General features: G+C 45.5%; 1 protein-coding gene across 1 annotated transcript in view; it reads left to right on the top strand.

Moving 5' to 3' along the window:
- POLA1 (DNA polymerase alpha 1, catalytic subunit) overlaps window positions 1–6,629 on the top strand; it is a 332,356-nt gene that overhangs the window by 252,707 nt on the left and 73,020 nt on the right. The window lies entirely within an intron of this gene.

Below are 6,629 nucleotides of genomic sequence, written 5' to 3' on the forward strand. Positions count from 1 at the left end.
TATGTCAACCGTTGTAATGTAGCCGAGCTCATACAAGGCAAGGCTTTCTCTTCAGGTCCTTGAGTCTGTATTATATGGTGTTATGATTTCTTTGTCATTGAGTCTGCCTGAGTGTTAGAGGCCTTGCTTTACTTGGCCTCAGCTAAGCTTATTATGCTTTTCAAAGAAAAAAAATGCCAAAGCTGGTTGTAAGCCCAGTGGCTTACCACTTGTGAATGATTACAGATTTTTTATTTATTTTTTGGTACCCCTGTGACCTCAACCTCCCACCACTATTATTTCACATTGCGAAAAACATCCACTGCACATCCAAGTTTAAATGATCAGTATAAACTGTTAATACAAGGAAGAGAATCCTTAACTCTTTCACTGACTAATCCCTTAAACGTGTGAAGATAGCACTTCATCAAACCTTTATTTTCCTTTATTTTTTTTTAAAGAATGCAAATATACAGTATTATGTATAGGAAACTGTTTGCTGATCGTCATTGCTGCCACTACTGATCATCATCACTACTTCAATACAAAGACTGTGAGATTATTAGAATGTATATAGCTCCACAAGGGTTCATAGCGCCTTGCAAAGTACATATACGAGCAAATAAAGAAAACTTGACTTACAATACAAAAAAATGCAAGGATATAGTTTATAAGCATTGCTTCATTAGTGATTATAAGACTCAAATTAGCAGCAGGTTGATAGCAACCAAGGGTTAGAGATGCCACTGTAGCGAGTATGTAGAAGATGATGGTACAAGTAAGGGAAGTTGAAGCATACTGTATGTGAGAAGGGGACTGATTTGTAAGAGCTTACAATCTAAATGGGGGTACAAACAGACAGAGGTCACATAAATGGCATGGACAGTGAGGAAGGAGAGATGGGTTGGAATGAAAGCAAGATATAGCTCTCATTGAACATGTAGAAAAAAGATGAGTTTCAAGAAGTGAGATGTCCAAATGGATGTGTATCTAAAGGTCGTCCTTAAACTTTAAATCGATCCTTTTTTTGAGAGTAGTCTTAGTGGAATGTTTGTGACAAAAATTGTATTGCAGTGAAATAGTTTAGAAATGACTGCCTTATGGAGGAACCTTGCACCATTGAATATCCAAGGACAGGTTTACCATGTAGTAGGAGTTAAAACAGGGATAGCCATCTCCAGCCCTCAAGAGCTACCAACAGTTAATGTTTTCCATGTCTCCACACAGAATCACAAGAGAAATAATAAGCTCCAATTGTGGCTCTTTTAAAATGTCAGTCAGTAATGAGTGCACCTGTGTATCTGTGAGGTGAGCGGTCAACCGTGAACTGTTGGTAACTCTCGAGGACTGTAGTTGGCTACCCCTGAGGGTTGCACTGAATGGCAACAATGTGGCTGTGGAGATCAGGGAGTATAACACTGCAGATTCTTGTTTCTCAAAACAGAATATATTGTGAAGAGCGAACATAAAGAGTGCTCCGCTCCCCCCACCCCCCTAAATATAGGTCCGTGGAGACTGACTTATATTTGCGGGTGCTCGGGACAAAGACAGCAGCCGCACCCCCAGCAGGCATCGGCCTGCCCACATACCCATGGGAGCGCCCAGCGTTTTCATGGGGATGCCCATGAAACGCTAGCTGTTCCCATGTCCAAGCCCCCTCTACGAAAGGCCTCAGCAATTTACAGTGTCCCCGGGCCATTCGCAGAGGGTAGGCAGGGAAATGCGCGTGCGCAAATTTGGTTTACAGTATGTGAACCAGAATCGTCCCCTAAATTCTAATCTTGCTGCCAGATATTGGGGATCTGCCCCACAGAGCAAGAGTTTAGAGAATCGCAGAAGCACAGTAGGAGGTTATTAGCAGGCTCCGGGAGCCATGTTCATCACTCAAGATCAGAGCTAAACAGGGCTGCAGAGAATTGATCCGTGGGGAGTCCCGAGGTAACTTACACCCAGAGCCCACCCCCAATCAATGTTCTTTAGTCTTTGACTATAGAGTAGCGTGCAGGTGACATTCAATAATAATCTCTACTTACACAATTTTTTTATATAAACAATTGGTTTTATTATAGAATTAAGGGGTATGGATCATTCGGTCACCACAATGTTGGTCGACATGAGTCTAGGTAAACATACAGCAAGGCCGGCATGGGTTATTAGGTCGAAATGTCGACATGGGGTATTTTACATTTTTTTGTCACTAATGTCAATATGGACACTGAAACTTAGCACCACTACACTCTGCACATTTTTTTATTCTCCCACCACGCCCTAATGGATGGTAGAGCATGAAATAATAATATGGAATTGTGAAGAAGCCCATGTCAACCTTTTGACAACCTAACCCATATCGACAGAATGACCCTGTCGACCTAACCCATGTCAACCTAGACTCATGATGACCTAATGACTGTCGACCAAGATGCTGGTGACCCAAAGACTGTATCCCGAATTAAGGATCGGGGGGTACAAAAGAGGGAAAGTGGGGGGGGGATAAATACATGTGAAATCCAGCAGACATTTTTAAATGAATAAAACATGGGTCTTCAAACTGCGGCCCTTCAGATGTTGTGAAACTACAAATCCCAGCATGCCTTGCCACAGTTTTGCTATAAGGAGTATTAAAACTATGGCAAGGCATGCTGGGATTTGTAGTTTCACAACATCTGGAGGGCCACAGTTTGAAGACCCATGGAATAAAAGGATAATTCAGCAAAGGAGAACCTGAGACACCCCAACAAATATAGAAACATATCTACCTGCCCCAGGGAGAGAAACAACACTACAACTCAAATGTCATGGTGAGATGTTCCCCTGAGATTAGTCAACTACAAATCAAATAGACTCTTTAATTAAGTAAACATAGAGAAGGTTTTAATTTTTTCAGCAGTGAATAGCATTTAGAATGTCCCAAATGAGTTCTTGAATAGGTTTTGATAAATTTGGATTAAGTCTGGGAAGGAGAGCATATGTCAGGGAGTCTAGGAGCCAAATCACCAAGATCTTAGAGATCAGGTGAATGTACCTTTTTTCCAAATTGGGACTATTTTATGACAGGGACAGAGTACTAGCTGACCACTGCCTCTCCATCAAAGGATTGAGTTGGAAGGTAAAATGTTAAGCAGACGGTCTGGTACAAGGTACCCATGCTGATAAAATTACAGTATAAGAAGTTTCCTCTGATACAGTGATTTTCAAACTTTTTCAACTCATGTCACACCAAACAAGATTTTAAAATTGTTTAGGCACACCATCAGTACCCCACATGGATAAACCAACACTGACCCCCACAGGAAAAAAACAAACCCCATTGGCCCTTACAAGAACTAATTTAATAGGAGTTCACCGGATTTTAAAAACAAGCATCGGGCGCTTGCACTGGTCCTGGTTTTAAAAATAGGGGTCCACCATTTTTTTTCAAACCACAACAGGCCCCACAGCTGCGGCCATCACATTAACCCTCTAAGGCTCAGTTCTGGCCGGGGTCACTTGGGGAGTGGGCCTGCCCCCAATAAAGGGTCCACCTCAGGGCACACAAGGGCCAGGAATGATGCCCGGGGCTATCCCATGAACACCCTAGGCAGTGGGTGCTGAGTTGATGGTAATTAAAGTGTATACAATAAGATTTCAATTAGTATTATAATTGGCTATGGAACAATAATTCCCCATAAGCCTTCCCCTCGCATGCAGGTACTTGGATATCCACAAGTACCAGCAGGCACAGCATTAAAGGGGCCCACTGTGACTTGTCCAATACTACAATAAAGACACACATACCATTGAAAGTAAAAGTTTATTTACATACAGATGGAGCTGCTCTTATCAGAGTGGCTCCTGGCGCGGTAAGCGTGCATTCCATTCCCAGCTATGGACGCATAAGCGCTCACAATTGCTAGCGTGCCAGCCACCAGATTCCGACGGCTGACTATTCGCCAGCAATAAGAGCGGCTCCTTCTGTACATGCATACCTACATATATACACTTACCAAGTTCTCATATAAATCGGTCCTCTTAGAAATCAAAAAACACACGGCGAACCACTGACAATGAAGCAGCATGCTGCTCTTCCACATAAGTGATGAGTTCGAGGAACTCTGGATGGGCATTGGCTGGCTGCGTCCCATTGAATTCAATGTTCTAAAAATAACATTGATTTCTATGTTGGTTCCCATAGGAGTCAATATTATGAAAACAACATTGACTTCTATAATGGGAACTGTGAAGTCAAAGGTATCTCCAAGGTTAATAGGGGTCACCCACCCGGATACCTTCCATTGACTTTGCGGTCAGGCTGGTTTTCCAGTTCCCATTATAGGAGTCAATGTTATTTTCAGAACATTGGGGGTAATTTAGTCCTGATTGCACAATCAGGAAAACGCCACCCCACTATAGTGAAATCTCGCCTTGTGTATGTCTTGCGAAGAAGTCCACAATTAATCATTTGAGGCTCACCATGGAATGCGTTTTCCTCTAGGCACCTGTCATCACAATCTAGTAGTAGCCAGGGACCGACTTACTTCCTGCAATGAATACAGGCATATCCGGCCCTTTTTCTGATGACACACACCCACCCCTAAAACGTTTGGGCACGTCTGCGTTTTTTTTCTGGCAAACCTAGCGTTTTTCTTGGGACTGCTATGAAATGGCTGGTTACCACCCACAGACATTACCTTCCTATCAATCACCTCGTGAACGGCTTGCCAATAGAAAAAGTAGCAGGATTTTGCAGTCCATACACATGTGCAGTTAATAGATAATTAGCTGCTGTGCGATCAGGTCTGAATCGTGCCAATCGACTACTACAGTATGATGGAAACCACCATAGAAGTAAAGGTTATTTTCAGAACATAGACTTTAATGCAGTGGTCGCCAACCTTATTTGGGGTGTGAGCTACTTAAGGAAAATTAAACCGCTTGAAGAGCTACTAAAAATGTTTCTAGTGCAAACTACTCATGTGGTCCCTGTACCTGTCTGGCCAACTTCCAGCGGTTCCCCCTCTCCATCTCGCAGTGACTCCCAACTACATTCCTACTTATCTCTGTGGAAGTGTCAGCCGTTCTGCTGTCTCCCACCAGTGGTGTGCATCTTCGTGGGTCCCCTGAGCAGTTTATAGTCGGTACTTGTTTCCTAGCACGGCCACAATCGCGGGCATCGTGTAGTTAAGATACACGATGGACCCGATTTCCTTTGAAATCAGGTCCATTTTGCCGGCAAAGGCTAATCGACGCGATGGGGCCATTAACATAGCCCCCGACGCGATGGCCGCGATTTGGCCATAGGCTTCAATGTTAAAATATTTTTTAACATTGAAATCCAGAGCATCGCGTCGGTCTTGTGCCATTATAATGGCACAAGATGAGATGGACTTGATTAAGTCCATCTCACATAGGAAACAATGTGAAATGGGCCAATATGACCCATTTGACATTGTATATGGCCCCGTCGTCACCCCACGATTGACGCGAACCCGAAGCGCAGCGAGCCCGCGAGGGGCGGCGGTGCGTGTCCTCCGACCTTTTCATACCCCTACTATCCACGTCGGGGTGGAATTGAGAATATAAAGTGTGGCGAGCGCAGCGATCCACCGAGCCCGAAGCGTGGCGAGCGGACGCGTATACCTGTGAAGTTATACGCGTGCGCTCGCCACGCTTCGTGCTCGCTGCGCTCGCCATACTTTATATTATCAACTCCACGCCGACGTGGATAGTAGGGGTATGAAAAGGTCGGAGGAAGCGCACCGCCGCCCCTCGCGGGCTCGCTGCGCTCGCCACGCTTCGGGTTCGCGTCAATCGTGGGGTGGCGTTGTGGGTGTAAAATTGGGGTCTAGAGAATATTTTACATTGAATCCAATGTAAAATCGGGTCCCAGGGACCCTATTCACATTTGATTCAATTAAAAAATCGGGTCGGTCGCGTTGGTCGCATCGCATGCGATTTGGTCGCATGCGATCGACGCAATTTTTCCGACACAACCACCCCGATGCAAATCGGTGTGGCCGTGCTAGGAAACAAGAACCTTATAGTCTGCTATGGGACAATGACACTGCAGCTGCCAGTGGCTTCCGGGTTCTCTCTTCCTGCCTTGTGGTGGCTCTCAGATTCAGGTCCTGATTTCAGGCACTTAATATCCCAGCTGACAGCAGTACTGTAGCTAGATGAGCTACCCAAACTATGACCACGACCTGCAGGTTGGAGACCACTGCTTTAATGGGATGCGGCCAGCCAATCCCTGGCCAGTGTTCCTCTGGCGCTCGCAGGGGATTGGTTGAGGGGATTCCCAGTGACTGAGGAGGGAATACTATTCAGATACACAGAAGAGCAGCATGTGTAAACACACGTGCTGCTCCTCAGTCTGGTTTGGGTCGTGTGGTTTGTTTGTTTTTAACCCTGTGGATGCCTACTTCAAACTGATGAGGACAGAGTTACACTGAACGTAGGTGCCTACCGCCCAGGGGTGCTTGGAATGGCCCTGGTCTTCAGCCATGGCCCTTGGGTGCCCTGGGGGGAAACCCTGTATTTGGGGGGTCCCCACCCCCCCAAGGGACCCCAACCAGGGCTGATCAGTTAGAGAGTTAATGTGACAGCCGCGGGTACCTGTATCAGTGTCCCCCGGCTGTGGCATTGCTCTACTGACTGTTGGAGTCTGATGCTGA

Source organism: Crinia signifera, chromosome 2 (genome assembly GCF_055691185.1).
Source record: "Crinia signifera chromosome 2, ASM5569118v1, whole genome shotgun sequence".
Taxonomy (NCBI): Eukaryota; Metazoa; Chordata; class Amphibia; order Anura; family Myobatrachidae; genus Crinia; species Crinia signifera.